Source organism: Molothrus ater, chromosome 1, assembly GCF_012460135.2.
Source record: "Molothrus ater isolate BHLD 08-10-18 breed brown headed cowbird chromosome 1, BPBGC_Mater_1.1, whole genome shotgun sequence".
Classification (NCBI taxonomy): Eukaryota; Metazoa; Chordata; class Aves; order Passeriformes; family Icteridae; genus Molothrus; species Molothrus ater.
In genome coordinates this window covers 100088648-100094647 of record NC_050478.2, presented here as the reverse complement: position 1 = coordinate 100094647, position 6000 = coordinate 100088648, and the positions used below count along the sequence as shown (strand labels likewise).

Genomic DNA, 6000 nt, shown 5'->3' with positions numbered 1-6000 from the left:
CTCTAGAAGGTAAGCCCCAACCTGTGCTGGCCCTTGGGGCTGTTCCTCCCCACTCCCCAGGCGCAGGAACCTGCACTTGCCCTTGTTGAACCTCCTTAGGTTTCTCTCCTCGAAGGCGAGTCCCGGGCGGCATTTCGGGGGCTGTCGGGGGCCGGTCCCGCGGAGCGGGAGCCGCGCACATCCACCCGGCAGGTGTCAGTGTGGGCTGCGGGGCCGGGCGGCAGCGCCGCCTCCCCTCCCCCGCTCCGCCCGCCCCCCCGCCGGCGGCCCCCGCGCCCGCCCGCCGGAGCCAGACTCGCTGCAGACAGGCGGCAGCCAGCGGGGCGGGCAGGGCGGGGGGAGGAGGAGGAGGAGGAGAGGCTGGGGATGAGTTGGAGGCAGGCACAGCCTCAGCGCAGGGCGAGCGGCTGCCGGAGACAGGCAGGGGGAGGAGGCGAGGCGCTCCGGAGGAGGCCGGCGCGGCGCGGGGGCGAGCGGCGGGGGCCGGCGGGAGGTGAGTGCTGCCCGCGGCGGCGGGGCCGGGGGGCGCCGCGCCACAAAGTGCCCGAGAAAGTGCGGCAGGCCCGACTTGAAGGTCTCTGAGCGTGCGGGGGACGAGGCGGCGGCGGCTGCCGTGGGGCTCCGGCGGCGCTCGCCCACCCTGCCTGCCTCGGCGGAGGCGCTGCCGGGGCCGCGCTGAGCGCGTCCCTGCGCGGCACCTGGGGCAGGTGGGGGTGCCGGCGGGCGAGGGCAGCGTGACAGGTACCGCTGGTAGCGGGGGCCGGCTGAGGCTCCGGGGAGCCCCGCTGCCGTCCTGCCCCGGCTGGCCCGGGAAGCAGCCGGGGCGGCAGCGCGGACGGGAGAGCCCCGGGGCTCCGCGGGAGAGGCGGCGGCGAGCGGGGCTGCGGAGCCGCAGCGGCGGGCAGGGCGCTGGGGAGCGCGGAGTGCGCGGCACGTCCTCCCCGGCTGCTCCCGGGTGAGCACCGCAGCTCCGTGCGGTCAGGGCTGGTGTCACAGCCCGGCTGCCGGGACATGCCCGGCCCCGCGGGGTGACCCTCCCGGGGATGCCCGGCCGCGGTGCGCGCCCAGCGCCGGGCGGGCAACTTTGGCAGGAAGGCAAAGCGGCGGTGCGGCTGCCGGGCTCACGCACCAGTGACCTATATTTGATGGAGTGCCTTTTTCTTCTTAGGGAAAAGTTTATTAGCAGAAGTCTAGGTTTGCCTGGCTGTATCAGATGCCTGCCTGCGTTGTTTGCAGTGAATATGTGCATCCCGAATTTCTGAATGGTGTGCCAGGTTTCCTATCATGTAGGTGGGTTGGTGGTTATGTGTAGGCTATGGTTCGGTGCTTGCTGAACAGGCAAACACACCGTTGTGTGTAGGTTTAAGTTTCGGTAAAGAACAAACAGGAAGCAGGCAAAATGAAAAGTAACTTCTGTTTTCTTGGGTGATCTTAACACCTAGACTGGTACAGATTTTAGTGGGATTCAGAACCTTTTCTGAATAGCAAATGGTGGTTGTGCAGGAGAGCAAAAATCAGGTGAATAATTTTATGTGGTGTTAAAAATACTGTTTGGTGTTATAAAAGTTTCTTCATCTAGAACCACAGACATCTTCTAGTCAGGATGGAAGGCTCCTTTAAGAGATTTGCCTGAGCTTCCAAACCAAAAACATCCTGCATTAAAATATTTGTGGACTGGAAAGGTGCATCACGTAGCAGGAGGAGTGAAGTGTCTCCAGCATTATAAATCTGAAGCTGGCCAAAAGGAAGAGAGAGTTTTCACCAGTAAGAAAGCCCGAGGGACAATTACCAGTAGTCATAGATGAGGTAAGAACATAAATGCTGCCTAAGCAGGGGCAGTGTTCTTGCTGCTCCTTCAACACCTGGGCATGTTGGTTAGACAGAACTTCAATTCTGCTTTCCAGTTTCATTGCTAGGAAAATGTTTTGGGAAACCTATTCTTTGCAATGATCCAGAGCTTTCTAACATACGATACATCCTTGAGTAGAATTAAAATACTGTGCACGGTGCACACGTATTTGATTCCACTAATGAATGTATAAATATTATGGCTTAGTGGCTGTAAATGAAGGGGAAATTTTGCTGGAAAACCAGTGCAGAAACTCACTGGTGGGAAGCAACCTAATCAACATCCACTTGTCTATATTAGCTGAGAAAGAGATGATAATCTGAACATCTATATCTGTACTGGAGGTTTAGCACCAGGTATTAAGTTACTGTGACACACAAAGTGACCAGCATGAGGAAGACTCAAACTGGAATGTGTCAACTCTCTACAGTTACCTATAGAAGGAGAAACACATCTTTTTGTATAATCAGTGTTTATACCAGCACAGTTAGTTGCAGCTCAGGTATGTGAAGATCATTGTTGCACACACATAAGGCATATTAATGTTCTCTAGTAAATTCAGAAGCCAGAGTGGGCCTAAATGATGAGCAGTGTGTAACATAGAATGAGTTAACAGTGTGAGACACAATATTTCAGATCATTGGTTTTTGTTAACTGAAACATTACAGGCACTAGGCAGCATTTGACTGATGCAGTTTTTAATCTTCAGCACCTAGACTTATTACAAGAAAACTTATGCAAGTAGAAGGAAGTTGAGATTCAAGATTGAGGCACAGTTGTATTAAATGTGGTAAGATTACAGCCATTGGGCAGTAGCTTAACCTAGGAATTTAGAACTAACCTCACCTTTTGTTATTTTTAAGTAGATAAAATCCTGTTTTCTCTGCACAGAACATTAAAGTGGAACTTGAAATGAGGAATTGTTGGTTTCCCCTGCATTGAAGGAGCATTGTTGCAAGAGAGGCTTGTGGGGAAGAGGGGATTGAAAGTTTTCTCTCTGATTATCTTGACCAAAATTTAGTTCTTTTTCAGCTGCCCTGCAGTACTCTGTCTAGTGCTGCTCTTCCACCAAAAACTAGTTTTATGTCAATGACACTGTCTGAAATAATTTAGAATACATTCCAAATGTGAATATGATGTGACAGAAAAAAGTAAATAATTATTGAAATAATAGAGAAATACCTTAAAAGTATTTTAACTTAGCACAGTCTCTAAGAGAAATGAAGTGCTAAAAAGTGCCTGCCTGTCCAACAACTCTTGCATCAGGAGTCTAGGTTATTGCGTTTAACTTGTGAGTGGTCTTGGAAAAGTGTTTTTTTTTTTTTCCTGTCTGGTTTTTCATGGTTCAAAACAGCTCCCTGCAAGTGCATTGCCAGTTACAGAATGCAAATACTTCTAGGAGTTTGGAGATGAATTTTTCTGCAGATTGGTTCTGTGGTAACCGTGAAATTCTTCAATGGCACCAATCTAGTATCAGCTGCTCGTTCAAGGCACTGGTGCCAGAACAGTGGTGCATCAGTTGCTGGGAATCCAACCCTGTAGTGAAATGATTCATGCATATACATTTTCTTTTCTCAGTTGACAGCTATTTTTAAGAATAGCTGTCTTGCCTAGAAGGTTGATATCTAAGCAAAGGCAGCCTAGATAGCTAAAAATTTCTTTCACACCAAACATAATCTTAGTACACTAAAACACTTAAATGGAATTGATTTTAATTGATTCTTGCTGAATCTCTGGTTCTAATTGGCCATTATAAAGGGACTGTGGTGTTTTGGAGCTGATGTCAGGAAGCTGGCAATTTTTTGCACAAAGAAAGATGATGAGTTTGAAGTAGATGTCAGTTTGAAGAAACAATAATAATGGGTAGCGATATCTATATGGTAGCAGATTACTTGACTAACTTATTGAAAGGAATTGGGTTCTCTGGGTACACAAGCCTGAAGAAATGATCTTGAAATGACACATTTGTCCAGTGTACTTTAAAATTCTCTGTGTGCTGCATGGGCAGAATATTCAAGTGAAGGAAAGCCATGGGCCTTTCTTTTTTTTCCATTGTGTTCTTTTGAACCTCATATTTATAAAAGAAATGTGATTTTTTTTTCCTCTTTGAGAGTTTTATTTGCTTAGTTCTGAGACTGTCAGTTGAATAATAGTAACTCTAAGGGGACAGCAGTAGAAAGAATGCTTGCAGGTGAATAGGAGCATGACATTACAGTGTGTCCTGTATTTCATGCTGGCAGAATGTGTTGGTATTCATAATCTGTATTTATTTAATATATGGATTTCTGTTGTGCATGCTTTGATTTAGCATATTTGCAGTATGCTAAGTGTAGATGCATTTTACTAAATGCTTTTTCTTATTGTTTAGTTAAGCAATGGAAATTTTCAAGCACCAATATCACCATTCATTATCACTCAGCATAATAATTGGTAAATTTAATCTTCCTGATTAAGATTATTTTGCTCACAGGAGACAAGGGACTGAAAATGAGTAATTTTCATGATGTTGTGCTGTGTCTGTGTTGCTCGTATCTGTTGTTCTTTTCTCTAAAATCCTACTACAGAGAACACACCGACCTTTTAAACTGTGTTTGAATAATCTTGCTCTACATCAAGCTTTTCTTTCAGGTAGGAGACAGAAATTAAGAGGAATGTAAATGCATTTTTTCTTCTTATTGCCAATGGAGAGCTTTCCTAGATTTGAAGTAAGTTTTCTTAGTGCCAAGTGGTTGACTTTTCTAGAAAAAAAATCCCTCCAGGGTAGGCAAAAAGTCCTCTGGTTAATATATTGGCATTCCCAGAACCCACTAAAGCTTAGGCAGGTTGCCAGACACCACTTAATGAGGATGCAGAATGTCTGGCACAAATCTGCATGAAAACCAGCAAAGGAGCTGGGGGTGGAAGTGCATGCGGTGGGGAGAGGGCTGGGAAGGCGACACATACACACCCATAATTTATTTTTAATGTCTGCATTTTGCAGAGAAACTGATCAAAGTCCTTACCACAGGATTTTGAAAACTTGCTGGGAGCAGGAGTCTGGATCCTTCAAATTGGGAGAGCTGTGTTCTCATAGAAGTACAGTTTTGTTATGAGAGCAGTTTATGAGTTAGGGGGGTTAGTTTTTTGAGGAGAGCACCAAAAGAGGATGGATATGATAGTGATTTTATGTTTTATTATCTACTAAAACTGAAAAGCATTTGAAAATGTGGGTTTTGACAATTTGGGGGACGATGAAAGTCAGTGATTGCCAGATCCACACAGAAAAGCTGTTGTGGCAGGGATAGATAAATTACTGCTGCTGGGCACCTCTGCTGAGTGTAAACCTGTGGTGGAGGCTCTGCCTGATTCTCTGAGCTTAGGATTTGCTGCATGTTAAATGGAATTGCAGGTGTAATAGATTCTCTGATGGCTAGGTAACTGTTAAAAGAATCAGTCATTCACCAGATGAGGTATTTTTCCATAAGAGTGGCATTAAAACCAGAATATATTGGTTTGTGTTGAATTAGATATTTAGTCTTAAAGGTTGGCTGAGCAAACTTAGCTATATTCTGAATTGAACATTATTTCAGACATTTAAATTTCACATTAAAGTGTGAAAATGTTCAGCATTTTTTCCCAGGCATTAGTGTCTCCCTTACCTACCCAAAAAAGTATTCCTCCTCTATAGACAAATTTATAAATAGACATTTGGTTGGTAGGCATGACTGAAAATAATTTTTTAATCCAAAATAATTCTAATTGGAGTATTTTTTGTACATGGCTGAATTTGGAAATATGTATGCTTGTTACCTGCTTTTCAGTACAGGTTTCAGTTGTGTATTTCACCATTTTGGAGAACTGTTCCTCTTTAGAGGACTTCTACTCACTAGAATAGTGGCACCTACCTGATGAGTATGCTTGGGTAGGACTAAATCGAAATCCACATGCTCCTGTTTCATTTTGTTTGGTTTCAATACAGTGAGATGAGAAATTAAGTTATTGGACTTCAATGCTAATTGCAGTGGATAAAAGTATTTTGCCAGTTGTGTGGGGATCTCTGCAAAGTTTTCTCTGTGTTGACATTGACTCCTGGCTGTCTATAGGACAGGGAAAACAAAAAGAGTGTTGGACATTGTACCCACGTTTTGAATCTAGCACGTGTTTAGGATTAG

General features: G+C 45.6%; 1 protein-coding gene across 2 annotated transcripts in view; it reads left to right on the top strand.

The window, feature by feature from the left end:
- Positions 1–381: 381 nt before the first annotated feature.
- The window catches only part of LOC118700124 (low-density lipoprotein receptor class A domain-containing protein 4), a 284193-nt gene continuing 278574 nt past the window's right edge, over positions 382–6000 (top strand). Inside the window, exon 1 of one of the 2 annotated variants that reach the window (XM_054514103.1) lies at positions 382–493. The gene's annotated coding sequence lies outside the window, so the exon portion shown is untranslated. The remainder of the gene's footprint in view (positions 494–6000) is intronic. The other variant, XM_054514102.1, reaches the window with a different exon arrangement.